Here is a 25,810-nt window from a genome sequence, read left to right as displayed (position 1 = left end):
ATGCTAGCTTTGAACGGCCATCCTCAAATCTCAGCCTCCTTAGTAGCTAGGATTACAGGCGTGAGCCACCAGCGCCCGGCTAGGACCTATATTTCTTTGGGTCTGGCTTACTTCACTTAATATGATTTTTTCCAAGTCCTTCCATTTCTTTACAAATGGGACAGTGTCATTCTTTTTGATGGAAGTATGGAATTCCATTGCATATACATACCACATTTTCTTGATCCATTTATCTGGGTTGGTTCTGTATCTTAGCTATGGTAAATAATGCTGCAGTAAACATCTTTGTGCTGGTAGATAAATAATCTCTTTTTGTTGTTGTTGTTGTTGTTGGTTAAGGGGCTTGAACTCTGGGCTTGGGTGCTGTCCCTGGGCTCTTCAGCTCAAGGCAAGCGCTCTACTGCTTGAGACACAGCTCCACTTCCAGTTTCTGGTGGTTTATTGAAGATAAGAGTCTCTGGGGGAGGGAGGGTGGGAAGGGATGGGAAAGGAAAACAAAGGAAGAGGCAACAATGCTTGATAAGAAATGTACTCATTCTTGCCCATGTAATTGTAACCCCTCTGTCTCCCGGACTTTCCTGCCAGGCTGGCTTTGAATCGAGATCCTCAGATCTCAGCCTCCCGAGTAGCTAGGATTACAGGTGTGAGCCACTGATGCCTGGCAGATAAATATTCTAATACACAAACCTTTGTATCTATAATAATGTTTTAGGTTACAGTTCTAGATTTGGATTTACAGGTAAATATTTTAAGAGCCTAATATGTTTCTGTATTTCAATTATATAATTAAATGACTTCCTTTTTTACTTTAATTTTTTAAATTACTTTCTTTTTTTGTTGAGGCATTGACAATAAAGTCTACTCTACTAGATTAAGGTAATTAACATAAGTCTTAAGAACATCTTTTATCATTTTTCTAGTTTAGGTTCATTCCAAAACATGCCACATTTTATTTAGATACTGCATCTTACATGTAGCATCTAACTGGGTGCACGTATTTATCCATTATGTCCTTAAATTAAAAATAATTTTAACCTTTCCTTTTTTTTCAAATGCAAGTTTCAACCCTCAAATATTTGATTTTTATTTTAAAATGTCTGTTAACATACAGTATTGAAAATCAGGTTTTGCAGTAATGTCTGAAACCCCATGCTGTGGTATCTCTGAACAACAGGGCAGAGCTGGCCCCAGGCAATATGCACACTACAAAGGCTGAGCTATGAGCCCCTCTGCCCTGGTGAGATTGATGTAGTCCAAAGTTTGATCTTTAGTTCTCTGTTTTCCAGAATCTAATTGCTTCCCCTTAGGGCCATTTGGCCTCTAAGGAGTAATTCAGTCAAAACAAATTCACAAGGAAACTAATTGAGAACTTGCATTAGAGTTTTTGAATGTAATTTCATATACAGCCTGGCTAGGGGCATGGCTCAAATGACAGACCACCTGGTATCTAACCCCAAAGTATCCAGCTCACATCCCTTCATTCTATATGAAGAGCATTGTTTATGCTTCAGTTTACTTCAGGTGTATTTCAGTATCATTACTGAGGTAAGGGAAACCTATTTCTTACACTTGTGTAAAAAATATTCTTGAATGACAACTGTAGTTGCAGTCTGTTTCATTTGCATACAGTAACACTGTCCAACTCTATCTCAACTTCAGGGTATTACTTTTGGGTGGCCTTTGTCCATCTGTCCCAAGTATCCTCAAAGTATGGTCACTTAACAAAGACCTGTCAAGGGCCATATCCCATCTTAACACAGGCCCTCTCTGCTAATATTTGTTGAAGTGACTTGAACAGAATTAAATCCACTATTATAAGAAGAAAAAACAGGGGCTGGGAAGGTGGCTCAGTGATAGAGCGCTTGCCTTGCATGCCTGAGGCCCTGGGTTTGATTCCTCAGCACCACATAAAGCAATGAAAAAAGCCGGAAGTGGCGCTGTGGCTCAAGTGGTAGAGCGCTAGCCTTGAGCTGAAGAACTGAGGGACAGCACCCAGGCCCAGAGTTCAGGCCCCACAACTGGACCAAGCCCCCCCAAAAAAGAAATATAGCTTAAGATAATTTTCCCAAAAAGTTTTTATTTATTTATTTATTTTTTATAACATAAAATAATCATCAGCTTCTTTTTTCCTATGTGCCAGTACTGGGGCTTGAACTCAGGGCCTAACATTCTTTTTTATTTTTTTCAGGTCTAGTCCTGGGGCCTGAACTCTGGGCCTGGGCACTGTCCCTCAGCTCAAGGCTCAAGGTTAACGATCTACCACTTGAGCCACAGCACCACTTCCAGCTTTTTCTGCTTATATGGTGCTGAGGAATCGAACCCAGGGCCTCATGCATGCAAGGCAAGTGCTCTACCATTGAGCCACCTTCACAGTCCCAAAGGCCTAACATTCTTGCTTGGATTTTTCTAGCAAGAAAAAGCTCTCTAGCACTTGAACCATACCTCCGCTTCTGGTTTTTTGCTGGTTAGTTGGAGTTCAGCATCTCTCAGATTGTGCACCCAGGCTGGCTTCAAACCATGATCCTCTAATCTCAGCCTCTCCAGTAGCTAGGATTACAGGTGTGAGCCACTTAGCACCCAGCCCACATATCACTTTCTACTTCTACCCTTGTTAGATACTGACTCTTCATAAAACAGGAAGAATCCCTGATATGAGTGTGTGTGTGTGTATATATGTCCGTGTAAAACAGGAAGAAACCCTGATATGAGTGTGTGTGTGTGTGTGTGTGTGTCCGTGTGTGTCCACGTGTCTACGTGTGATCTTAGGCTCTGGTTTTCCTGATTTTTCCTGTTATACTATAATCTTCTTCCTCCCCAACCTGAGACCTCTATATCCTCCTGTGGTGGAGATTGGACCCAGGGCTTCAAGAATGCTATGCTATCCAAACTCACTACTACTGAGCTACATTCCTAGTCCTACCCATTATTTTTTATTTTATTGGTTTTTTGTTTTTTTGTTTTTTGTTTTTTTTTTAATCTGTCATAGGGCATGAATTCTGGGCCTGGGCACTGTCCCTCAGCTCTTCAGCTCAAGGCTAGTGTTCTACCACTTGAGCCACAGCACCACTTCCAGTTTTCTGGTGGTTAATTAGAGATAAAAGTCTCATGGATTTTCCTGCCTGGACTGGCTTTAAACCTCCATCTTTGTATGTCCCTCCCCCACAGTGTAACCCCCGCTTTCGCTATATTTGATGTCAGTATAACTTGTGGAGGAGAGGGGGACAAACAAGTCGTTTAAGGATTCAGGTGGACCTGTTGCAACAATGAGAAGTACAAAATGTCATGTCAAAAACGAACTTTACAATGTTGGTGTGGGGGAGGGGAGGGGGGGAAGGATTGGGTGGGAGGGAGGGGGGAGGCTGGGAAGGGAGGTGAAGGGTAAACAAAGGAGGAGGCTGCAATGCTTGGTAAGAAATGTATGCATTATCCTTCCCATATAATTGTAACCCCTCTGTGCCGTATGTTCTCAAATAAAATAAAATAAAATTTAAAAAAAAAAAAAAAAAAAACCTCCATCTTAAGATCTCAGCCTCCTGAGTGGCTAGGATTACAGGCATGAGCCACTAGAGCCCAGCTTCATTTCTTTTAATTATAGTTCTTGTCTTGGTGAAGTGATATTTTGAATGCTTCATTCTTCCTTCTATCTATATTTCTTAATTCTTTAATAATGAAATTTTATCATACGATGAAATATATAGAAATATTTTAATCACCACTTATGATGATTTTATATTTAAACTAATCTATAGGAAAATTGACATAGACCACTCAATTTCTACAGTAGTGGTAGTGTAAGAACAAAACTAGCCATTTTGTGATAGCTTCTAAAAGTTAACTTGTATCAGTCCCTAATTCCTGTTCTGAGTTAATGTTGCAAAAGTTGCAAAAATGAGTTAAACAATAACATGTCTGTGCAAAATTTTTGGCAACTGTTATTTAAAGATTGCAGAATACCCCAGAACAGAATGGTTTTGAGATCCAGTCAGCAGAAGATTAACCACAGGAGATGTCAGCCTCCATGGCTTAAGCAGACACCTGGTCCCTAACCAAGCAGAATCAAACTTGTCCCTAAACCATAGCATTGCTGTAATTTTGTGGGTTTTGCCTTTATAAGCCTAGCTATACTGTTGCTCGAGGCCTCCTCCCTTCCTCTGCTGCATCTAGGGGTACAGGACGAGGCCCGAGCCTTGGCTTGTTGAATAAACCTTGCATTTTGCAGTTCGGTTGCCTGGTCTCTTAGTGGCTGTCGGAGCATCTCTGGAACTTGGGTATAACAGTTGGGGGCTCGTCTGGGATCCCCTGAGGACTCCCGAAACCCCAGACCCCGAAGGTAAGAAGCTCACTTAATCTGTGACTGTGTCTGTGTACTTGTCTCCGTGTTACTTTCGTTTTTGGCTGTAGTGGTAGACTACATTAAAAACTGCACCAGTGGGTAGACAGGGTGGACTACAAGGCAGGGGACAGACGTGTCTACGCTGTAGTCCTGGAGATGGAGGACGCTCCCAATCCTCAGGAAAGGGGTTCCTTGGTACCTCACTACAAAAAAGCCAAGGGTGGGCGCAGGAGCCACAAAGGGCTGATAGAGCAGCTGGCAAGTCCACGGAGTCTTTGGGATAGCGGAAGTGTTAGAAGGAGACGCTGGATCCCAAAGGGGAGGCCTCAGGAGAGATTATTTTTCGTGGAAGTGCACTATTGTTGTGTGTGTGTTTGTGTTTTTCAGACTTTTTATTCTAGGAGCATTGTAATTAAGATCTAAATTACAGTCCAGAATGGGTGGGAATGCTCCTGCAAGCCCTCTTGATTTAACCTTAGCCCATTGGAAAGAAGTTAAGGAGATAGCTCAAAATCAAAGTGTAGCTATTAAGAAGAAAAAGTGGATTGTTGTCTGTTGGAAATTTTCTCTGGCATTTGCCTGACTTTCCACACCACGCAGCGCTTTCTTTCGTGTAGTTTGTGCTTGTCTTATGTTTCTTTCTTTGTTTAATGAAACTGCCACTGACTACCTGCAAGTGGCACCAACAAGATCTTAGCCTCGGGCCTTGGGCCAGGTTGTCTGAGTATGGGGGAGAACCTGTCAGTCTGAGGGGATGGCCGCTAGGGACTTCTTTCCCTTGCCCCAAGATGACTGGGAGTTCTCCTCCACCTTGGAAGGCCCCTGGGTCAATGTTTGCAGGAATATAAAAGAAAAATCCTCTGGAGGTGAGTAGAGGGGCTTCGAGTCCCCTGGTAAGTGAGTGGTGGTGAGATGTCACCCTATTCACTGAGACCTGATTTTGTCTTTGTGGCCACTTGTCTGTCTGGTGTGGTTTCTGTTCTGTTTTCTGAGGTGGGGAAGTTCTGGGTTAGGGTGGCCAGCTCACTCCGCAGACTCTGGATTCAGCTTGCTGAATGAGAACAGTGCAGAGCTCTGGTAAGAATGAACTGGGGGCCATTAGTTCCCAACTCAGCCTTTGGTTGTTGTCTAGTTCTGTTTTAGAATTGGTACCAGTTTTAAATGTGGATCCTTGTTTCTTGTGTTTATTTGTGTTTTTGTTATTTATTTGAACATCTCTGGGGGAATAAAAGTTCCAGCCTCCGGCTGGGCTCGGTCACAGACCTGCTATGCTCCCCTCCCTGTGAGGCATGGAAGGTTGTTGGACTAGTTTGGTTCCCGTCAAGCCTTAGGCTGCATTTTTTCCTTGTGGAGGCTGCTGGTGAGGAAGGTGTAGAAGGCTGTGTGTCTAGTTTGGACTTTTCAGCTAGTCTTGACAATGTAACAATTTGTAAAGTGCTCTTGTTTAAAATTGGATAAAAGAATCAGGCCGGGCTAGGAGGTGGCTCAGTGGTAGAGCACTTGCCTTGCATGCCTGAGGCCCTGGGTTCGATTCCCCAGCACCACATAAGCAAAAAGAAAAAAGCCGGAAGCGGCACTGTGGCTCAAGTGGTACAGCGCTAGCCTTGAGCTGAAGAGCTGAGGGACAGCGCCCAGGCCCAGAGTTCAGGCCCCATGACCAGACCCCCCCCCCACTAAAAAAAAGAATCAGGCCAGTTTAGTTTCAGGTGACCCCCTCTCCCAGCCCTCCTCCAACAGAAGGGATTCAAAAGACCCATTGGTGAATCGCCTTGCTAAACAAGCAAGCTCTGGAAAAAATGAAGCTTAATAAAGGTGCTTAGTTTATTTTTTTTTTAAGTCTTAATTTTTTGTTTAAAAACTTTAAAAAAATGTACCTACAACTGATTTTGATTTTTGCGCGCTTTAAGATCTGTATGAGTGTTTTGTATGTGTTTGTGAACATGTTCAAGATAAAAATTGTCAGCATGCTTTAACAATTGGGTGAGTTTAAATTTAAAATGCAAAAGGTTATGAGGTTTGGACATTACCAGAAATTTTAAAGAACTTTTACATCGTTTTAAATGGCTTTTTAAGGATTTTTTAACTTAAAAATTAGAAAATCTGATATTTTAAAATTTAATATTGTAACATGCATTGGCAGTTTGGGATCTAGTTCCCTTGGCTAAAATTTGGGGATAAATATTAGAAATTTAAATGTAAAGGTTAGTTTAACACTGCCAACAACGTTACCTGTTTTGTCTGTCTAAAACTGTGTATTTCAAGAACCAAGAGAAAAGACAGGGAGAAAACTTAGGAAAGCTTAAAAGCCAACAGAAGACCTATCTTTAGGGGTGAGGGATGAGCAGGCAGAAGTGCAGTTCGGCTGACCATGCATGGTGGGACAGGCCCTGGGGGAGTCCACCGATGGTGGGGACAGGCCCTAGGAGGAGTCTACGCGTGGCAAAAGAGGGCAAGCTGGCACAAACACAGTTCATCTAACCCTAAAGAGTCAGATTGGGTGTGTGCCCATTCCATAGGAGGGGCCAAATGGCCCATCGTTGTTCTGTCCCTTTTCCCTGCAGATAGACACTGGAAACATGATGGTTAAAATGAGTGATGTGATGATCTGATTAGTATTGCTAAAACTGCCCCTTGGATGTGTTGAAATTAAAATTAAGAAGACCTTAAAAAGATAGTTAAAAAGTTTATTTGTATAATGTGACTTGTTTTCAATGATGTTTTACAATTAGGATGTTTTTAAAAGTTATAAAGGTGTTAAGTCTAGCTTCTTGGCACAGTGATGGTGATTGTAATTTTTGCCTTAAGAAAAAATTGTCATTTGAGTTTAATAAGAAGCTTAAAAATTAGGAATGGATTTTTGGATGTAAAGTTTAAAAGTAAAATTATTCAACATTTGCCTCAAAGTGCACAAAGGAAAAATTAGGATTATCAGAATAATTGCTATTCCAGTTTGCTCTTATAAGTTTTTTTTTTTAACAGTTTCCAGCAAAGCCCAGAGCAAAGCACAGAGGATTCTTACCAGTTTATCAGATGTAACTTTGGGGTTTTTTTTTGGGGGGGGGGTTCGGGGGTTTTTTTGTTGGTTGTGGGGCTTGAACTCTGGGCCTGGGTGCTGTCCCTCAGCTCTTCAGCTCAAGGCGAGTGCTTACCACTTGTGCCACAGCGCCACTTCCAGCTTTTTCTGCTTATGTGGTGCTGAAGATTCTAACCCAGGGCCTCAAGCATGCAAGGCAAGCGCTCTATCACTGAGCCACCTTCCCAGCCCCTAAAGTGGCCTTTTATGAGACCATAGATCTGCAAACTGGTTTGAAGCCAGCCCAGGCAGAGAAAGGTCCCTGTGAGACTCTCACCTCTAATCAGCTAGCAGAGTGCTGAAGGAGCAAGCAGAGTTGCTTTGGGACTCAAAGTGGCAGAGTGCTAGCCTTGAGCTGGAGAGCTGAGGAACAGCACTCAGGCCCCAAGTTTAAAGCCAGTGACCAACTAAGGGAAATGCCAATGAGGCATTTATCCCAGTGTGGAAAAGACACTCCTGGGATGAAAGCAATGGTCAAGCATCCAGAGGCAGTAAGCCACTGCTTGAATGGCAGAAATGTCAGATCCTAGAGTCATTTCGTGGCCCTTCAAAAATTGGTCGGGGGGGGCGGGGGGAGGCTGGGAAGGGATGGGAAGGAGGAGGCTACATTGCTTGATAAGAAATGTACTCGTTATCTTGCCCATCTAATTGTAACCCCTCTGTTCAGTATTTTCACAATAAAAAATAAATTAAAAAAATTTTTTTAAATGGTCAGAGCCAGAAGGTCATGGAAAGATAGTTTGTAAGCATGCCTAATGGTCATGACTACCTTGTAAGGGACAGGAATTTGCCATCCTCTGTGATAGTAGTAAAAAAGCTAAAGTTATAAAATGAGGGGGATAGTTTAAATCTCAACTCCTGCATGTGCCAAAAGCTCTAATTGGCAGTAACTTTTGAGCTGACACCAGCCACATGAAATTCATCTGCTCAGGAAAAAGCTTATAAACCTGAGTGTTTTTATTGACTTCTGTCTGAAGGCCTGCACAGGTAACTTAGGCATTGTTAGGGTCACTAGAGATCAAATTCCTAAGCCATCCAGAAAGATGCTTTTGTAAACCAGAGTGCTAAACAAGCTACACTGCTGTAGCCAGAGAAAAGGTCTGTGCAGTTGTCAAAAGTTAAAATATTGTTCTTAATGACATCTAACCCTGATAGCCTCTTTGTAAAATAGGCTAAGGTTATAGGTTCCTGGCTAGGTAGGATCAACGCCCCTGAAGTCAGCTTGAAGAAGTTACAGAAGATGGACCTTCGCCCATCAACCCCCTTTTAAGATCAAGAGTCCAGAGTCAGTTATGGAAAAATGAGGCAAAATAGATAAAATAATTATTTTTTTGAGAAAAAGGCATAAGAAAATAGTGTTAACAGGTGTGCAAGTGTGGAAACTGCATCTGTCGGAGATGGTTACAAGACTAAGCCTTCTGTGTCTGTTTACAAAAATATCTGGTTAGTAAAAAAGTTGTGATTTTGGTAAATTTTCCTGGGCTATTGTCTAAACAGTCTTGAAATCCAGCGGGGTCAAAGCCTGCCAAGCCTATGCATTGTATCCTTAACCAGTCTGTGTAGGAATTTGCAGCCCAGCATGAGGTGTGACAGTCCCTTGGAGCCACTGAGAGACCCTGCTGCTTCTGCTGCTGTTGCTGCATACCCTAAGGGGTAAAGTTTAAAGACAGTCTGGCAGTCACCTGGAGGAAATCCACATTGTCACCCAGACCACCTCCACCGTGGTAAAAGTAGACTGAACTCCTGCCTGGTTCCATCACCTGAGACTGCATCCTGGTTGAGAGCTGCCAAAACTAAGATCTTGTGGGACATTCTTTTGGGTGATATCCAGAAACCCTCTTTATTCCCACAGTGGATATTGGGGGCAAAGATATCACTGGCTTGCTTGCCTTAGGCACTTCAGTGCATAGTGACTGGAAATCCACTCTATAGTCACAGCCTAGTTTGGCTCTGGTATGGTAATAACTTAAGTGTGTTGTCAATGCAGGTAGTAATGAGACCCGGCCCTGCTCTTAGCCTTAAATTTTAGCAAGCTTCAGCATCCCAGTGGTGTCTTGAGGCTGTTCTGAGATAACTTGGTTCCACAAGCCACAGGAAAAAAAAAAAGGGCAGTTTTAAACTCTAGCCACAAAGAAGCTCAAGAAATTGTAAAGAAGAGGAGGGTAGTAAAGAAAACCTTGGAAAAGGAATTGGGGAAAAATCGGTATCCTCTAGATAAGAAAGGATTTAAAAAGAAAGGATTGTCTTAAAATGTTTGTAAAGAAGACAAACCTCAGAAAGTATAAGTATTTGGCAAATGGTATGAGAATGTCTTGAAACTGGAGCTTACAAGTACAGCTGGTATAAAGTTAAGTTAGCTGCGATATGCAGAATCAGGACTGGTGGAAGAACTGTTAATTTTGTTACTCACGATCAGACCTTGCATTTAAATAGATTGGTACAATTTATGAAAGACAGGTTAAACACTATACAATTAATGGTACAACATACCTATACTCCTGTAAATAGATCTGACATTAAAATTGAGATGTAATGTCACCAAGATTGATAACTGTGCCAAAACTCAAGGGGGGAATGTAAGAACCAAACTAAAGCCATTTTGTGACAGCTTCTAAAAGTTAACTTGTGTCAGTCCCTAATTCCTGTTCTGAGTTAATGTTGCAAAAATTGCAAAAATGAGTTAAACAATAACATGTCTGTGCAAAATTTTTGGGAACTGTTATTTAAAGATTGCAGAACACCCCAGAACAGGATGATTTTGAGACCTAGTCAGCAGAAGATTAACCACAGGAGATGTCAGCCTCCATGGCTTAAGCAGACACCTGGTCCCTAACCAAGCAGAATCAAACTTGTCCCTAAACCATAGCATTGCTGTAATTTTGTGGTTTTTGCCTTTATAAGCCCAGCTGTACTGTTGCTTGAGGCCCCCTCCCTTCCTCTGCTGCGTCTGGGGGTACGGGACGAGGCCCGAGCCTTGGTTTGTTGAATAAACCTTGCATTTTGCAGTTCGGTTACCTGGTCTCTCGGTGGTTGTCAAAGGGTCTCTGGGACTTGGGTATAACAGTAGGTGTCTACATTATCTGTTAACTTTGAGTAGGAATTACAGACATAAAGTCAGTGTGAGACTTCTCTCTAACTTTGTAGTATGGTTTCTGGCTACATTTGTATGGAATTTCTTCCATGGACCTGGCACAAATTAAAAGTGACATGGGCTTTGGTAACCAAACAGGCTTTGGAAATTATTTATTATGTGTATATTCTATAATGGATACTTTTTATGATTTATAAGCCTGAGGGAATTAATTTGACACATTTTATAAAAAGTCTTTTAAAACTAGTAAATCTCAAGACTTGACAAATTGATTCATTTCAAAGTTGAAATACTAAACCGTCATTGGATCTTCCTGAAGGTCAACAGGAAAAAGTCAGCAGCTCATGTAAGCACCAGCGTAAGGTTATAATTTAACTAGTGATGCCCATTTGAGATCAACACATTCCTACACAGAAAACAAAATGTTTGTTCAACAGTTTTATCTGATCCCTCCTTTGGGATTTGAAGAGATTTACAATTAAGCAATAACGTGTTATTCTAACTTTAGCTTCTTTATTAAACTTTAGAGTGAAGCCCAATTTACAGGTAATGGTACAACAAAGATAGTTTGGTAGTTCGGTGAAATTAAGTCAGCATGGTCACATGTTTATGACATGATCAAGGTTTTAGAACATCAAGTTCCTGGTCTCTGGAATAATCCAGGAGCTCCGTTGAGTGTTTACTGAATCACACTGATCGCCTTTTCCGTTTTCAGTCCCGACAGATACGATGGCCTGTCTCACTGCTTAGCCCTTCCCACTCCTCATTTCATACATTCTATAATTCATTCATTCATCTTTAAGCACTTGTTTCTCAATATTATATTAACTGTTAACAGAATAACCAACACAACACAATGTAGTTTTGTGCCATTTACAAATCACTCACGCTGGGAAAGTGGCTCAATGGTAGAGCGCTTGCCTTGCATGCATGAGGCCCTGGGTTCGATTCCTCAGCACCACATAAGCAGAAAAAAAATTTAAAAAAAGCTGAAAGTGGCGTTGTGGCTCAAGTGGTAGAGTGCTAGTCTTGAGCTGAAGAGCTGAGGGACAGTGCCCAGGCCCAGAGTTCAGGCCCCATGACTGGATCCAAAAAAAAAATCACTCTCACAAGCCCTGTATAATTAAGCCATGTAGCATTAGCTACTCAAAGACAAGGACAGACACTCGCTAGGCACCAGTGGCTCACACTCATAATCCTAGCTACTCAGGAGGCTGAGAAGTGAGGATCACAATTTCAAAGCAACCTGGACAGAAAACTTACAAGCTTCTTATCTTCTCTCCCTAGCAAAAAGTCAGAGATGGAACTCTGACTCAAGTCAAGCCAGCATTGAGTGAAAAAGATGAGGAATAGAGAGAGCCCAGGCCCTGAGTGCCAGCCCCACTACTGGCACACACACGCACACACAACAGGGGGCTGGGAAGAGCGCTTGCCTAGCACGCATGAGGCCCTGGGTTCCATTCCTCAGCACCACATAAGCAGAAAAAGCCGGAAGTGGCGCTGTGGCTCCAGTGGTATAGCACTAGCCTTGAGCTGAAGAGCTGAGGGACAGCGCCCAGGCCCAGAGTTCAGGCCCCATGACTGGCAAAAAAAAAAAATTCTTCCTCACATCATCAAATGGGCCTTCATTCCAGAACTGCTTAATGCACATTAAGCTAATGGGTAGGGCTGGGAAGGTGGCTCAGTGGTAGAGCACTTGTCTTGCATGCATGAGGCCCTGGGTTCCATTCCTCAGCACCACATAAGCAAAAAGAAAAAAGTCGGAAGTGATGCTGTGGCTCAAGTGGTAGAGCGCTAGCCTTGAGCTGAAGAGCTGAGAGACAATGCCCAGGCCCAAGAGTTCAGGCCCCACGACCGGACCCCCCCACCCAAAAAAAAAAAAAAGCTAATGGGTAGTAAATGCTCAAGCAAATGAATGAGTGAGGACATATACAATAATGTATTATTCTGAATTTTCATAAGACTGTCAAGCATCTGCTTTTCTGATCAATTTTTTTAACCTTGGAAAGGCTCTGTGCCTCCTACTTACTCCTTTCTTTGTGTATAGCAACACCTTCTAATGATGTCCAGTGGCAAAATTCCCTAGACATCCCCAAACCTGCTGCCTCTGATCCTTTATTGACATGGCTTCAGCTGGAAATAAGCTCTAGGTTAGGGGACACCACTGGGGTCTTTGCTCTTTTGGAAATCACTCAACACTTGGGTGAAGAGTTTGGCAATTGGACCATGGCATGGCATACATTTTTACATTCCTATTATTACTATTGTAGAATAATTTCAGCTGGGATTTCAAAAAAGTTACATGACTAGGCTTCCCTTATTAGGTTAGAAACCAAGGAGTCCAAAAACTATGAAAGCCAGACAACAGCTGTGGAAACCACAAGCTCAGCTGCTTTGCATTTGGTGCTCAGGGAGAGACAGATGAGAAGAAGCAGGAAATGAATAGCATCCAGAGGTTGCTCAAAACATATTATTAGATAGTTACCTGCTAACACCACAAACAGAAATGCTTGTATGTGGGTGTGGGTGTGGGTGTTGTGTATATGTGTGCGTGCTGAAATTGAACCTAGGATTTCATACATACTAAACATGTGTTCTCTGAACCACTGAGCTACCCCAACTCCAAGACATTTTTCTTTACCTTTTTTTTTTTCTTTTTAAAGAAAGATGGTTGGTTCAGTATACACTATGTGGAAAATAGCCTAGGTAACTTGTGGGCAGGGATGGGAAGGGGAATCGAGAAGCAAAGGAAGGAGTGACATTGTTCAAAAAAAGAAATGTGCTCATAGGTGACTTATGAAATGGTAATCCCTCCCTACATCATCTTGATAAAACAATAACATTATAAATAAAAGTTTAAAAAGACGATTGGAAGCTGGGCACAGGTACACAGGTAGTTCATGCCTGTAAGCCTAGCTACTCAGGAGGCTGATATCTGAGGCTCACAGTTCAAAGCCAGCATAAGCAGGAAAGTTCCTGAGACTCTTATCTCCAATTAAGCATCAAAAAGTCAGAAGTAGAGTTGTGGCTCATGTGGTAGAAGTCTATCCTTGAACAAAGAAGTTCAGGGACAGTGCTCAGGCCCTGAGTTCAAGTCCCAGGACTGGCATCCAAAAAAAGAAAAAGAAAAAAGATGATTGGGATCAGAGAAGCATAGCTCAGGTCATAGAGTACCCCCAATGAGCCAAAGCAAGCATCAGATAGTGAGTTAAAGTCCCAGTCTTGGGGGGTAGGGGTGGGGGGGCACTGGTGACTCAAGCCTGTAATCCTAAATAGCTGAAAGCTGAGGATCATGGTTCACAGCCAGGCTGAGCATGCAAGTCAGTGATATTCTTATCTCTAACCACCAGAAGCCAGAAGTGGGGTTGTCACTCATGTGGTAGAGTGCTAGCCTTGAGCAAAAAAGCTCACACAGTGCCCAGGACCTGAGTTCAAGCCCCAGAACCAGCATAAAATAAAAAAAGAAAAAGAAAGGGAAAAAGAAAAAAAGATGGCCAATACCTTGTAAAATCACCCCCAAAATTTAAAGCCTTTCAAAATTACCTTGAAAACAGTCCTTGCGCCAGATAAAATGCCCCTCAAAAATACATTTTCCTGCCTAAATTTTCCAGTTCCTTTTTAATAAAGATTATTCTAGATTTCACCTAAATTATCCAATTATATCTTTGTTTTTATGGTATTGCAAATTGAAACTAGAGTTCTACTACTGAGCAAGGTTGTCTCAGTCATGAAAACTTTCTTGATGAAAGTTATCAAAATCATTTTCCAGTCTTTGGATGACAGATTCCATTGATCTCCCTACCCCAATGCATGTACAGGATTTTCCTGTTAACATGATATCTGTCCATGCACATGGTAGAAACAAAAATCCTGAAGGTTTGGCTGAGAACATGAGGCCCTGAGTTCAATTCCTTAGCACAACATAAGCAGAAAAACCTGGAAGTGGTGCTGTGGCTCAAGTGGAAGAGCGCTTGCCTTGAGCTGAAGAGCTGAGGGACAGCGTCCAGGCCCAGAGTTCAGGCCCCACGACCAGACCCAAAAAAAAACAAAAACAAAAACAAAATAATATGATCGCCACAAATTTGTACGTGTCAGGCCAGAGGGGAGGCCAGGAGACTATGGAGGCCACTGGCCTAGCATAACCCTCTCAGTCTCCTACTTCCTTTTCCCTACCCAAATTGCCCCAGTTGCTCCTTGCCAAACATTGTCAGGAACAGTGATATCCTCAAGGCGGAGCCCCTTAGAGGCTGAGAGCTCTTTTGCTGAAGTCTAGTGCTCTGCCACTCTAGCCACTTCTGTTTGTTTTGGTACTTAACCAGAGATTAAAAAAACTCATGGACCTTTCCCGCTCAAGCTGGCTTGGAACCATGATCCTCTGATCTTGGCCTCCTGAGAACTAGGACTATAGGCATGAGCAACCTGGTGCCTGACAGTTTCCTTGTTCTTTTAAAATGCTCTCTTTCCCAGCTTTTCAGTTCCCTTTATGCACCTCACTACATAAGGAAAATAGATAGCTCCTTTGGGCCTGGCAGAATACGTATGGCCCAGAACCAGCTGTCTGCATATAGTCTTTATATATGGCACAGATAATAATAGAAGTCTGTAATATAAAAAGTCCAAAGCCCTGCCATCACCCTGCTCCAAATCTGACACAGATGATACTATAATGCTAAACAGGAAAGATGCCCCAAGAGAATAAACAAAGCATTATAATGGAGGGGAGGGAAGAAAAAAGTGACTGTATCCCACCCAGAAGTCTGGGGCAAGTGACTGCAGAATGGACAGGAAGAAAGGGTATGTAGGCCACAAAAAAAGTATTGTTTTTCTTTCTTTGTTTTTCCCTAGACAAGTTCTTCCCAAGCTGAACTTGAACTCATGATTCTCCAGCCTTTAGCCTCTTGAGTGCTGGGATTACAGGTGTGTACCACAACACTTGACTTGAAAACTGGTTTTCAAACAGATTAGCTAACAAAGAGATCAGCATTAAGTAAAAGGAATAGAATTGGAAAAGGGCTCGAAGACAGTAGGGATTGAAACATATAGGTAGGCCTGAAGGAGAAAGCAGAAATGGTAGAAGGAACAAACTCTCAAAGGACTTGTGAAAAACTGAAGTAGCCTACAAGCAGAGATACCCCACCCTGTGATAGAAATGGCATGAAGAGGAGGAAGGGGGAGTGGAGGAAGAGAAGAAGAGAGAGGAGGAGGAGGAGGAGAGGGAGGTGGGGAGGAGGAGATCCTTTTAGTTCATGGCTCAACATACTCAATTATTGAAACTAAGAAGGGGGTCAGGATGGGGTCCGGGGACAGAGAGAACCTTTAAACCTTTACACTGAAGTGCTCTGATGGGCAGGAGGCCCAGCTGTGGTTAGAAAGAGGTTTTGTCACTGTCCTAGTCCTCATGGGTGTGTGGTTTCCTTTAGCAAGTAACAGAAGTCTTGTGTGTGCATGTGGAGGAGGAGGGAGGGAGGCTGTAGAACCAGCAACAGGAAGTGGGAGGAAGGGGAGGAAAGAGTCAGATCATCAGCAGATAGTGACATCCCAGGGCTCCAGAGGACCACCACAGTTGGACAAAGTAGGGAAGCAGTGAGAATGGAGGCGCTGGGAGGGGAGAGTAAGTGGGAAGGGAGTAAGAATTGACCGTTGGAAAGACCCTGTACTGATTGGAAGAGTATATCCAATGAATTGTACACACCCAGAACCTCAGAATATGATCTCATTTGAAAATAGGGCCTTTGCAGATGTAATCAGTTAAGCTAAAGTCATACTGAATTAAAGTGGGTCTTAAATGCATTGATGACATTATTATAAGAACAGAGACGCAGAGACATATACATGGAGGGGAGATTGCCCTGTAAATACAAAGGTAGATACCAAAAATTGTCTGCTGCCTTGTAAGTGTGTATCTTTTTTGTATCTCTATTTAAAAATAGATTAAAATAAAGTTTAGTGCTTAAACAAAAACAGGAAAGAGGTAGAGAGTGGAGTGATACAACATCCAGAAACTAAGAGGGAAGCAGGGGCCGAGATTCTCCCTGAAGGTCTCCAGAAGGAACCAACTCTGTCTTACTAGAACTGTGAGAGAACAAGCCCCCTTGATTGGTGGAGTTTTGTTTCGAAAACCCAGGAAAGAAACAAATAACAGAAAGGAGGTGGCGGTTGGAGAGCTGGGGTTGAAGATGGGTGTTGTTTTCTTGCCCACTGTGTGCTCTGGCATGTTAGCAAGATCCTCAGATTCAGTGGGACCTGGAGCAAGTCCTTAGGTGCTGGGCTGGTGAGGAAAGATAAATGTCATAAGAAGCAAAGATGAGCTGGGCATTGGTGGTTTATACCTGTAAGCGTAATAGATACTTAAGAAGCTGATAGCTGGGAATCATGGTTCAAAGCCAGCCTAGGCAGGAAAGCCACTGAGAATCTGATCTCCAATTCACCACCAAAAGGCTAGACTACCTTGAGCTGTGACTCAAGTAGTAGAGCACTAGCCTTGAGCAGAATAGCTCAGGGACAATACCCAGGCCCTGAGTTCAAGCCCCAGAAATGGCACCACAAAAAAAGGAGGGGGAGAAGAATAAAAGAGAGGAGGAGGAAGAGGAGGAGGAGGAAGAAGTGTAAGGTCTGCTCCTGGATGGCGAGCAGAGCAGACTCCACCCTCCTCGAAGCAAAGTCTCCACCCAGTATCTGCGTTACCTAGGCAACTGGCACATCTGGAAGAGGTCACATCTGCATCCGCTGAGGTCACATCTGAATTTGATGTGGCCACACCTTTCTCCGCCCATACCCTAGATAAGACCTAGCCCAGGCCCAGACACCCTCTTTTCTAGCTCTTTTCTAGCTATTTCCCACCTCTTTCCCAGGCCTTTCCCAGCTGCACGGAGGGTCAACGTGGCCTGGCGCCAGCCAGAATGATGACTAAACCTACCCCTTACCTGAATACCACGTGTGTGGTGCTGTTCTTACTCGGCTACCTCTTTTTAAAAACCTAACAGGAGGGGCTGGGAAGGTGGCTCAGTGGTAGAGCACTTGCCTGAGGCCCTAGGTTCGATTCCTCAGCACCATATAAGCAGAAAAAAGCCGGAAGTGGTGCTGTGGCTCAAGTGGTAGAGCACTAGCCTTGAGCTGAAGAGCTGAGGGACAGCACCCAGGCCCAGAGTTCAGGCCCCATGACCGGACCCACACCCCCCCCAAAAAAAAAAACCTAACAGGAAGGAGAAGGAGGAGGAGAAGAGAAAGAGGAGGGCGGGAGGAAAGTGGGGGGGGGGGAAGGGAAGAGGAGGAAGAAGAAAAAAGATTTACTCCAGTGCTTCACAGCCACTGAACCAGAGGCCACCTGTCACTTGAGAAGAAGAGAAGGAGGAAAAGGAAGAAGCAGCAGTAAAGATGACTCCTGCCCTTCACAAGCTTTCCCAGCCACTGAACCAGAGGCCACCTGCCTTTTTATTTCCTGGTTCTGTGAAGGACACTGTCATCATCCCTAAGAAGAGAATTTGGACAGAGAAGTTTCATAGCTTGATGTCTTCTAAGAAGGACTAGGGGAGGGAGCCACCACACTGCAGAGTGGATTTGTGGTAGGGAAGTGGAGAAGGTTAGGGACGAAGGCTTTGGAAGCTGGGGAGTGGATGAGGAGTTAGCCTTCACTGGGCTAGAGGCTGTGTTGCTGGGTGTCAGTGCAGTTTGGCTGCTGCCATGCTGGCTTCACCTCAAAAAGCATGCTCTCATTTTTGCTTCTGCCATCCCAGTTGTATTAAATCAAACCACATCTCCTCATGCCTATTAAATCAAACCACATCTCTATAATCATGGCAATTATATCTTTCTACCTAAGTCTACCACAGACAAAGAAACAATTGGAAGGAGACTCCAAAAGGAGTGTGTATAGATGTGTCGGTGTCTGTCTGCATGTAGTGTATGTCTGTGTCTATGTGTCTTTGTGTGTGTGTGTGTGTGTATGTGTGTCTGTGTCTGTGTGCGGTGTGTGTCTGTGTATGTCTGTGTGTAAGGGAAAAGTGAAGTGTTTAAAACTGAGTGTTCAGGGCTGAGGCTAGAGCTCAATGATAGAGTATGTATTACATGAAGCTGGAAAGAGAAAGAAGACAAAAAGTTAAAACTGAGCATCTCAACCCTTTGGAACAGCTGTTGTTTGAGTGGCAGCTTTCTTCTTTCCCTGTCTTTGTTCTGCCCAGATAGTGAAAATCCTCCAAAGGTGTTGTTCCCTTCCAGGAAGACAGAGGCTGGGGGCTCCTCTGCTCAGCAGGGGCTGGATCTGGGGAAGCTGGTTAACCATACTCAGGTATGTGTAAGCAGGTACTTGCTGTCTCTAGATCACACCGGAGGCCACTTCCACTTCCTATTTCTGCAGAAGGACCTGTCTCCTAACATTTGTCTGGCTGACAACAATTCATCCTTCTTGTTGTTATTCTTCATTCTCTGTATGACCCTTTGGCCTACATTTCTGGCACAGATACAAAAGCTGGTTAAGCTAATACCTTGCTCTAATGGAGCTCTGAAGATCAAAGGCAGAGGATCAGGGCAAGCATTCTCTTTCAAGAGCCTGAAAGGCATTTTCCTTTCTGGGCAATTTGGAAGTCCTCCACCCCTGTTTATTCAGATAATTCTTAGTTGTAATGTGATCCTCTGGCTCCAACTGCAACCTAATGCCAAGAGAGAATTCAAGGTTATTTATTAAATCTTTCAAAGACAAGGATGAAAATTAAGAACAGAATCAAATCAAAGCTTGGGTATTTTATCATGCATACCATCATTCACATAGCCCAGGTCTGCCAACTGAGACAAAGGCCAAAAGAATCAGTAAATGTAGAAGGAGGAGGAAGTACCTCTCGTCTGCACTCAGGCGATAATTTTTGAAGAATACAAAACAAATGCCTGTCTTTTGTTCAATGTATTAAGCATCTACCTATTGTACAAGGAAACCTCTAGGAATATGAAGAAGAGAAAGAGAATCCCTGCTTTTGAGCAGTGGTAAGTATTAAGGCCTGTTCTGGGAGGAAGTGATGATACAGGTAACCCCAGAAAGTTAAGCAAGAGATTGGTAAGTATGAAAAACAGCATATGCAAAAGCACAGAGTTCTAAAGAACATATTTTATTCAGGAAACACTAAGTTGAAGACTGTTGAATATGGCAGTTCACATCTGTAATCTCTGCACTTGGGAGACTGAAGTAGAATCTAGAGTTCAAAGCCAGCCTGGGTACTGAGTGAGACCCTATCCAAAGAAGAGAAAGAAGCTGGGTGCTGGTGGCTCACGCCTATAATCCTAGCTATTCAGGAGGCTGAGATCTGAGGATCACGGTTCAAAACCAGCCTGGTGGGATATTAACCTCCAGAAAACTGGAAGTGGTACTGCGGCTCAAGTGGTAGAACGTTTGCCTTGAGCTGAAGAGCGCAGGGATAGCACCCAGGCCCAGAGTTCAAGCCCCACAACTGGAGGGGAAAGAGAGAATGAAAGAGTAAGGGAAGAGGGAGGAGGAGGAGGAGCAGCAGCAGCAGCAGCAGCAAAGGGAATGATGGGGAGGAGGAACAGCATCAAAGCTAGTAAATTCCTTAGTAGGGGATCCAACCTATACAAGAATGTTGGATAACTCAGAAGGCTGAGATCTGAGGATCTTAGTTCAAAGCCAGCGTGGGCAGGAAAGATCGGGAGACTCCTATCTCCAATAAACCACCAGAAAACCAGAAGTGGTGCTGTGGCTCAAGTGGTAGAGTGCTCGCCTTGAGCTGAAGAGCTGAGGGACAGCGCCTAGGCCCAGAGTTCAAGCCCCACGACCAACCAAAAAAAAAAAAAAAAAATAACCATGAGAGCAGAGACGGGAAAAGGAGTGCTGAGGGAGGGGAGGCAGACAAGATGAACTGTAAGATCCCGTTGGGCTTGGATGGATGGCTGGGTGGGTGGCAATGCTATTCGCAGAGACGGGGAGAGCCAGGAGAGCTGTGGGCTTGGCAGGAGAGCCCTGTGTTCTCCTCAAGCTGTTTGATGCACCTGGGTGTTCTCCAGCACACACCCAACAGGCAGACTTTATGTTAAGGCAGCTTTTTGTTTTGCATCTTAATGCTGGGGATGGAACCCAGAGACTTGTACATGCTAGCCAAGTGCTCCACCTCTGAGTTGTCAGAGACTGTAGAGCAACAGCTGGAGAGAAACTAGGGACTTGAGTACTGGAGAGGAGACATCTACAGGTAGAGAATCAAAGAAGATACCACCAGATACTAGAAATGTGTATGAAATTAGGAGCTATCAACCAGAGAACTTAAAAAAGATGATCCAAGAGATGGGAGCAGGGTAGATGAATAAAGTCTTAAAGAGTAAGTACATCCACATAAAATACCTGTTGGCAAACTGGGCGCTAGTGTGTTACACCTGTAATGCTAGCTACTCAGGACCCTGAGATCTGAGGATCAAGATTCAAAGCCAGACTAAGCAGGAGTCTGTGAGGTTCTTATGTCCAATTAACTAGAAAAAAGCCAGAAGTTGAGCTGTGGCTCAAGTGATAGAGTGCTAGCCTTGAGCAAAATAGCTCAGGGACAGAACCCAGGCCTTGAATTCAAACCCCAATACCAGCACACATGCACACACGTACACATGCACATGCGCACATACATACACACACAAATACCAAAGAACACATGTGAAAAATATTTCAGCTGGGTTTAATGGTACATGCCAAAAGTCCTAGCTATTCAGAAGTCTAAAGCAAGAGGATCACTTGTGCCTAGAGAGGACTTGAGGCTAGTTTAAGCAACACAAGATCTTGCTTTTCTCTCCCTTGTCTGCCAGCCACCCAGATCTTAGTTATAGACTCTAGACTATTAGATGTTTTTCTAGAGATACTTTGCTTCTGCCTCTATTGGTAGCGAATGAAATACATGACAGCGTGCCTTGGAGCATGCTCCAGATTGCAAAATTAAAGTTTCCTAGTTCTTTTAAGTAAAGCCACTTTTTTCTTTTCTTTCCTTCCTTCCTTCCTTCTTTTCTTCCTTCTTTCCTTCCTTCCTTCTTTCCTTCCTTCCTTCCTTTCCTGCTTTCTTTTTTTGCCACTCCCAGGACTTGAAATCAGGGCCTGGGCACTATCCCTTCTTTTACTTCCAGCTTTTTCTGTGTATGTGGTAGTGAGGAATCAAACCCAGGGCCTCATGCATGCAAGGCAAGTGCTCTACCACTGAGCCATCTCTCCAGCCCAAGCTACTTCTTTTCAGACAACAAATGGTGGCCCTTCTAGAGGTAACTGAACCCTCCCTGTGTCAAAGTGCCAGGAAGCAAGAAGCCTGCCTGGCACAACTGCTATGAGAGACCCTGAGATGACCTCCCCCCCACAGGATGGGACTTACAGAAATGCAAGAGGCAGAAATGTCTCGTTTATAAATGAAGGCAGTGGGGCTGGGAAGGTGGCTCAACGGTAGAATGCTTGCTTTGTGGGCATGAGGCCCTGGGTTCGATTCCTCAGCACCACATAAACAGAAAGGCCAGAAGTGGCACTGTGGCTCAAGTGGTAGAGTGCTAGCCTTGAGTTGAAGAGCTCAGGAACAGCACCCAGGCCCAGAGTTCAAGCCCCACAAAAAAAAGAAGGCATCATGCACAGAGAACACAGACTCCAGAAATACAGGTTGTTGTCTGTCTTGCTTACTGTCTCATGCAAACTCACCTGCTCTGAGACACTGCCAGCCTTCCCCAGTTTCTTTCATTTTACGTTAAGGACAAAAATTGTTATTAAAACATCTCCATTATTATCAAGATACTAGACCTTGTGAAATTTAATATCAAAGGGTGGTATTCTTAAATTTTTAATACACAGACATTTTAAAAAGACCATTAAATTGATTACTGCCTAGCTGAGAAATGCAGCATCCCCCTCATGCCCCGCCCCCCCAGCCCCATATCCACCATGCGACCTTGTCCCTCCTGCTAAGGGTGGGTGACAGGTCCCTGATCTAAGGAAGCCAGGAGCCTAGAAGGGCCACATCTGAAATAGTTACCATCACCATTAAGATTATTTTCTTGCCTCCTCCCATCCCCCTTTCTGCTTCACACTGTCACCTCTCCCCAGCGGGATCCAACTCTGGCTTCCTCAGGGAGCCCTGAATCCCAAGGCCACTGGGCAGATAACAGGCTCAAGATGACAACTCAGGATTCTCATCCTTTTCTTTGGCAGGAGTACAATCTCTCCCATGTGTTGGGGGGCACTCTGGGGCTCTCTCCTTGGTAGACATCCGGGGATAGTGTGGCAGCCCCTACCACCCCTCCTGCCCACATCACCTCCAAAACACAGCTGCGGTCCTACCCTGTCTCCTCACAAAGAGCCAGATGAGCCCCATCAACCCTCCTAAGAACACAAGGATGGCTGCATTTTCTGACCAAATTCCTTATCTCTAGCCCTCCTTAGATTCCTTGAATATCACACACCTATATAATATTATATAGAGTGATATATTTAATACCTGTGTATGTATGCATCACAGGGGTGACATATATACACACTAAAAACAAGGCTGGTGATGACAGACTGCAACTCTACAGGTCAGGAGAACACGCGTCATCCACAGTCACAGCATGGCCCCGCCCTGCTATGCTGTCTCCTCCCCTCCAGCCATGCCAGCAGCACCCACATTCAGGGTGCTGGCCTGCTGGGGGCAGCAGTGAGGAACTATCGGGAGTCTGGGCAGTGGGGGGCACGGGGATCAGGGTTCTCCATGCCTCTGGACGTCACTGCCTTAGTACTCCCCAGTGCCTCTGATGCAGATGGGCTGAGGACAGTGAAACAAGGACTATAAGACCCCCCCCCACCTCTCCTGGGGTTGGGAAGGTGGCTCAGTGGTAGAGCGGTTGCCTTGCATGCTCAAGGCCCTGGGTTCGATTCCTCAGCACCACATAAGCAAAAAGAAAAAAGCCGGAAGTGGCGCTGTGGCTCAAGTGGTAGACCGCTAGCCTTGAGCTGAGGGACAGCGCCCAGGCCCAGAGTTCAGGCCCCACGACCAGACCCCCCCCCCCAAAAAAAAGACCCCTCCTGCCCACCCCTGCCCTATCTCTTGCTATGGCCCTTTTCTCCTAGTTTTCTTGAAATTTCCTAGTTAGACAAACTGCCTTCTGTTCCACCTCAATCCCCCCCCCCCTCCCCCGCCAAAAAAAATCCCAATTCATCTGGGACATCAAAGACTTCAAATAGCCAAAGCAATTCTAGGCAAAAACAAAAACCAGACAATTCTAATTGTATCACAATCCCAGACTTTAAGCTCTACTACAGAGCTATACCAAAAAAACAGCTTGGTACAGGCACAAAAACAGGCCCCAAGATTAAGGGAGCAGTCTAGAAGACCCAGAAATAAAACCATACACTTACTTGACAAGGGAGTCAAAAATATATGGTGGGGGAAAAAGATAATCTCTTCAATAGCTGGTGTTGGGAAATCGTACATATGCAGAAAACTAAAATTGGATCCCTGTTTGTCACCATGCACCAATATCAACTCAAAATGGATCAAAGATCGCAATGTCAGACTAGAAACTACAATTACAAGATGGAGTAGGAGAAACATTAGAAGTTATAGGCATAGGAAGAGTCCTAAGGGCACAGGAAATAGACAACACGTGGGATTAGATCAAAATAAAAAATTTTTGTATAGCCGGCACCCAGTGGCTCACATGGTAGCTCACGCCTGTAATCTAGCTACTTACGAGGCTGAGATCTGAGGACCCCCTTTCAAAGCCAGCCTGGGGAAGGAAAATCCATGAGACTCTTATCTCCTATAAACCACCAGAAAACTGGAAGTGCACTGTGGCTCAAGTGGTAAAGCGCTTGAGCTGAAGAGCTGAGGGACAGTGCCCAGGGCCAGCGTTCAAGACCCACAACCAACAGGAAAAAAAAAATACTCCATACAGCAAAGGACATAGTTACTAAACTAGAAAAACAGTCAACAGACTGGGAGAAAATTGTCACCAGCAATACCCCAAAACAGAGAAGGAACTCAAGACACTAACCTCTTCCCAAACAAATCAATACATGAAGAGGAGCTTAGAAGGAAATATACATCCCTGGCCACAAAGAAAATGTAAATCAAAACATGTCTGAGATTCCATCTTACTCCAATTACATTGGCCACCATCAAGAATTTGAACATCAAATGCTGACGGGGATGTAGGTGGAAAGGGACCCAACTGCACTGTTGGTGGTAATATAAACTAGTACAACCACTAGGAAAGGACATTTGGAAAAAACCATAGAACTTGCTGGGCGCAGGTGGCTCATGCCTGTAATCCTAGCTACTCAGGAGGCTGAGATCTGAGGATCACAGTTCAAAGCCAGCGAAACAGTTCAAAGTCTGTGAAACTCTTATCTCCAATAAACCACCAGAAAGCCGGAAGTGGCGCTGTAGCTCAAGTGGTAGATTGCTAGCCTTGAGCTGAAGAGCTGAGGGACAGCGCTCAGGACCACAGTTCAAGCTCCACGACCAACAGAAAAACAAACAAAACCCCTAGAACTTGCCTATGACCCAGTCATACCATACATGGGCATCTACCCTGATCATTACAAGTCAGGACATGGTAAATAAAGACACTTGCACATCCATGTTCATTGCTGCACTATTCACAATAGCCAAGTTACGGAAGCAGCCCAGATGCCCTATAATAAAAGAGTACATCAATAAAATGTGATATATATATATATATATACATATGTACAATGGAATTTTACTCATTTTTTAAAAAGGAATAAGATTATGTCATTTGCAGAGAAATGGTTGGACCTAGAGCAAATCATGCTAAGTGGGGTAAGCCAAGCTAGTAGAGACCAATGGCACATATTTTCTCTAATATGTGGAAGCTAGATCTAAACTGTAACTGCACATTCCTTATACAGGACTCTAGGCATTCACACACAAAAAAGGCAGACTAAAGGGGGATATCCTATGGTGAGGAAGACAAGAGCACACGTTCTCTGAACATTTAAAATACTTTTTTATTGAAACAAACTCCAGGAAACAGAAAGGTAGTGGTGGTGCTTGTTTTTGCTTTGGGGTTTCTTCTTGTACAGGGGTAAAGCGGGGACACAGAAATGGAGAAAGGGTGGGGCTGGGAAGGTGGCTCAGTGGTAGAGCGCTTGCCTTGCATGCATGAGGCCCTGGGTTCAATTCCTCAGCACCACATAAGCAGAAAAAGCCAGAAGTGGTGCTGTGGCTCAAGTGGTAGAGCACTAGCTAGCTTTGAGCTGAAGAGCTGAGGGACAGCGCCCAGGCCCCACGACCGGACCCAAAAAAAAAAAAAAAACAGAAATGGAGGAAGGGTGAACAAATCCAAAATGCTATTCAATAGA

At 44.1% G+C, this 25,810-nt stretch overlaps 1 long non-coding RNA gene across 1 annotated transcript; it reads right to left on the bottom strand.

Annotated features, from left to right (window-relative positions):
- Window positions 1–2,185: 2,185 nt before the first annotated feature.
- LOC122117323 lies at window positions 2,186–23,002 on the bottom strand. The gene is made up of 3 exons (XR_006149120.1): window positions 22,784–23,002; window positions 8,667–8,669; window positions 2,186–2,196 (listed from the first exon to the last, which is right to left on the bottom strand). It is a non-coding gene; the product is annotated as an uncharacterized LOC122117323 (long non-coding RNA).
- Between the last annotated feature and the right edge of the window lie 2,808 nt (window positions 23,003–25,810).

Source organism: Dipodomys spectabilis, unplaced genomic scaffold (genome assembly GCF_019054845.1).
Source record: "Dipodomys spectabilis isolate Male_0828 unplaced genomic scaffold, ASM1905484v1 ptg000001l, whole genome shotgun sequence".
In the NCBI taxonomy this organism is placed as follows: Eukaryota; Metazoa; Chordata; class Mammalia; order Rodentia; family Heteromyidae; genus Dipodomys; species Dipodomys spectabilis.
The sequence above is the reverse complement of the archived record's forward strand: the minus strand, read 5'-3'. Positions and strand labels throughout refer to the sequence as shown.